Source organism: Jaculus jaculus, chromosome 2, assembly GCF_020740685.1.
Source record: "Jaculus jaculus isolate mJacJac1 chromosome 2, mJacJac1.mat.Y.cur, whole genome shotgun sequence".
Classification (NCBI taxonomy): Eukaryota; Metazoa; Chordata; class Mammalia; order Rodentia; family Dipodidae; genus Jaculus; species Jaculus jaculus.
Window position 1 is genome coordinate 76,725,394 of NC_059103.1, and position 4,008 is coordinate 76,729,401.

The following is a 4,008-nucleotide window of genomic DNA, read 5'->3' on the forward strand; positions in this document are numbered from 1 at the left end:
CCCCAAATGAGTACTGGGTTTGGGCCATTCTATTTTAAAGTTAAAGGATCTTTCCATATGGCTTTGGCAAAGGTATTTTTTGTACTTATGTGCCAAAAGCAATCAGCAGATGAATTTCCCTGAGTATAAAGGGTTAAAAAGTTTAGGACAAACAAGGCATGATGAAGGATATTTCTTGGAGAGACTTTTATGGGATATAAATCCCCCGTTTTTAACTTTTGGAGGGTAAAAGGACTCAGAAGAGGGGCCCCTCCTGCCAGAACACCCTGGTGGGTGTAAAGTCAGTGGCACAAATGACCAGGAGAAGAGGCTTTTTATAAGAGATAAAAGTGACCCTTTGGCTCAGAATTGCAGCCTCCACTATCTTCAGGGCCTCTAAAATTTATCACAGGTAAACTAAATGCAAAATACTGATGATCCTTAGGGTGTAAGGGAATTGTAAAAAAGTAATCCTTTAGGTCAATAATGATTTTACAATATCCTGCAGGAATTGCTACTGGAGTGGGGAGGCCTGGTTGTAGGGCCCCCATAGCTACCATGGCCTTATTAATTTCTCTAAGGTCCTGGAGCAATCTCCATTTTCCAGACTTTTTCTTTATAACAAAGATAGGAGTATTCCAAGGAGAGGTAGTAGGTTCAATATGGCCTTCAGCATTTGTTCCTGCACTAACATCATGGCTGTAGCTAATTTCAGAAATTAAGGGCCATTTATACATTTAAGTTATTTTTTTAATCTTTGGTTATAAATTTCTGTCTAAGTGTTTAAGACCATGCACATAGCCAAAAGTTAATTAAGGATTAATTTTAGAGGTCATTAATGGCTCTCCAAAGAGTCTTTAGGGACACAGGAGTAGCCCCATAGTTTACTGGTGTCTTGCCTGTTAGGATGAGTCAGGGCCATGCTGGCCAAGTAAATTTTCCTTCTTTGGGAAGTCAGGAGAGCTGATTTTTCCTCAGTTGTGACTCTCCTGCTTTAGACTGTACACCGATTTTGTTTGGGTCTCCATGTCCTCCCTACTCAGGAAGACAGGTGACTTACCAGGGGGCCAGTGTAGAAGTGTCCCATCATCTCCAGTGGTCTCATGACATGGGAGCACAGGCTAAAATATTGACACTTTTTACTCTAATGATTTCAATTGGCTTTGGCTTCTACATAGGTGATTAGTACTCAGAAAGGAAGTTACACCAGCCTGGATGTATGTACTTATAGAGCACATTTGATTACTGAAATAGACTTAGTTAAAGAATGGCACAAGGGCTTCTAAAATCATTTTGTCCTATCTTTAAAATTTTTGTTGTACTGTGGAAGCATAAGCCATATATCTGAGGCATAGGAAGTAGGCACATCTCACATTTTAAAAATCTAACATAAATATAGGCAGAACCTGTTACCAGTCTTGAAAACAGTACCAATTGATTTATAAACTTAACTAATTTAACCTAGAAATTATCAAAAAAGAACAAGTAAGACAGTATAAGGTCTTAGCACATGTGTGAAAACATCTTTGATTAGTTCAGATACGTGTGGGCACAAATTACCCAGAGAACATTGGAAACAGAACCATGGAGCTTGAATTTTTTTTTTTTTTTCAGATGAGGACCATTGTTTGAGCATTAGGCTCTACCCTAAAGTAGGGAATATGTCTTAAGAGTTAATTTTGTTATAAGCACTGGACTTAAGATGCCAAAATTGAGACAGTTACTTTACATACAATAGAGTAGAATCTGGTCTTTTCTGAGCCAAAACAGCTAGCTAACTATTAATATAACCCTTGATAATTTTTTTTGAAAGAAAAAACATTATTTGACAACCAATGATTTTGGCTTAAACTTGATAGCTATTGATTTTATGTACCACAGAAATTTTTATTTACATAAAACAATTTTATGTTTTTACCCATGACTTAAATTTGATAAAACTTAAGCAAGCTATCCCAACATATTTTAGCTTGAAAATTAGTTATTTTGTTTCTTAAGGTTTGTAAACAATTTAAAAACCTTTAACTTTAGACATGGTGTTTAGGTTTAGCCTGAAAAAAAGTTTTTTTTAACATCCGCAAACCTTTACTTATATACTTTAGCATTCTGATCTAAGTACCACTCAAAAGTCATTTTTAACAAATAATCATTGAAAAATTCCTTTCCAGTTCCTTCAATAAATTCATCTCACCCCATCATTAATTACCTTTCTTTTTAAAAAAAAAATTTTTATTCCCCCAAGGGGGTGCACCGTTCCTAGAGTTACTGCAATACCAGGTTGATGCATGTAGTGGATGGAGAAAGCTCCTATTCCAACTCTGAACTCCAAAAATCCATTTAATATACTGTCCTCAGATATAGGATGTATCATATATTAAACTGACAAAAACAGATACTACACTTGATCTTAGCCAAAAGGCCAAGAAGTGATTAATTATCTTTCTTATAAGGCTATTAAAAAATTACACCAAATTGATTAATCCTATTACTAACAAGAAAATAGTCTTAATACAACTTTATGTTATTAATACCAATAACACACTTGGAAATGATTTTATTAGAAGTAACTAAGGCAAATTGTGTTGTTATTTTGAGGCAGGCTGGCTTAGAAGTCAGACCAGTTGCCTCCTCCTTTTAAGTAACAGGACATTATAATTTATTTTTAATATCTGACAAATTATAAGTTACCTCTTTAGAGGAAGTTTTGTTGTTTTCAATAATCCTCTACGTAAGGTGAACTTGACCTAGAACAAATATCTGGCAAATTCACTCCTGTAAGACATTTAGCTTTTCCTTTTTAATTTCTATGCTAAGGTCTTTGATTTCCTTGAAATAGTTCCCTAGAAGAGAAAGGGGTGTCACCTGCATCTATCTCATCTCTTTAGTCACAAACAGTCATAAACACGACACGACTAGCAAGCACAATGAGCATACATAAACACATGTACACACGTATGAAAAGAACATATTCTCCTGATAAAATTAAAAAGTTTACTAAATGACCTTGAAGCAATCTCAATTCCTTGTGCTTTTAAAATATCTTTAACTATGGCAATTAGCTCCTTTTTTACTGTTGCTAAATCTTTTTTTTTCTTATAACCTATGTTCCTTGTGTCTTGAGAGAAGTTTTAAGCCTTTCAACAATTTATGCTTACTTAGAGTCTGCCGCATGATAGAAAAGGAAAGAGGAGAAACAGCAAGACCAGAGGGCAACATTCCTGGTCAGAGAACCGGCATGGGGGAGTCCCTGATGGGCTTGACGTAAGCCTGTCCACAATTTTAAGAACTGGCAGCTGTCCTAAGGACATTTAGTGGCTGTTTGCCTAACCAGGTTCATTGGTAGGTAGAGAGGCTAGATAGGAGGTCTTTGCCAATGCCCAAATGGGCTTTCGAGATTCACACAGGGAGCCAGGGGCCTTCAGCCAATGCCAGAGGGTAGGCCTGGCCAAGAGGCTTCAGTTGCCCTGTCAATATATTGCAATTTCACATGATGGCACCAACCAAAAATAACAAAAAAAGTAAAAGGAGGAAAAGAAGTGCAAAAAGAAATCCCACAGTTCTTGTGTCTTGCAAATCTGACTAAATAGTCTTTACTTAAATAGTTTGCCTAAAATTCATCGCTTACCTTAATGGATCAGTATCACAGGCGAGCTTTCTGCATCAATCATGGTGCAGGTCTATATTACAGGTGCAGACTGCCTGTAGTGACCTCTATGCAGACCTTCACTCACCCACCAGTGGGGTGGTGGTCCAACGGCTTGGACGGCCATCCACTTGAGTGATGTTCAGGTCTTTCTTTGTACCTCAAGCCCCACATTGGGCACCATTTGTCCCAGAAAGTGGGGAGTTGAACAAGGACCCGAGGGGAAGTTAACCTGAATGATAAAAGGCAAACAGACACAAGAAGGAGACCATGCTAGATGTTTGTCAAGGACTCCAAGTCTTTATTTTTTACACAGTGGTTATATAGGGGAAGAAGAAGGGGCAGGGAATAAGCTGGCTGACATGATTTAGGGCTTTGGAATTGTC

The 4,008-nt window shown here is 37.4% G+C and overlaps 1 non-coding gene across 1 annotated transcript; it reads right to left on the reverse strand.

Moving 5' to 3' along the window:
• Positions 1-2,219: 2,219 nt before the first annotated feature.
• LOC123458892 lies at positions 2,220-2,410 on the reverse strand. The gene has a single exon (XR_006635842.1). It is a non-coding gene; the product is annotated as a U2 spliceosomal RNA (small nuclear RNA).
• Positions 2,411-4,008: the final 1,598 nt, after the last annotated feature.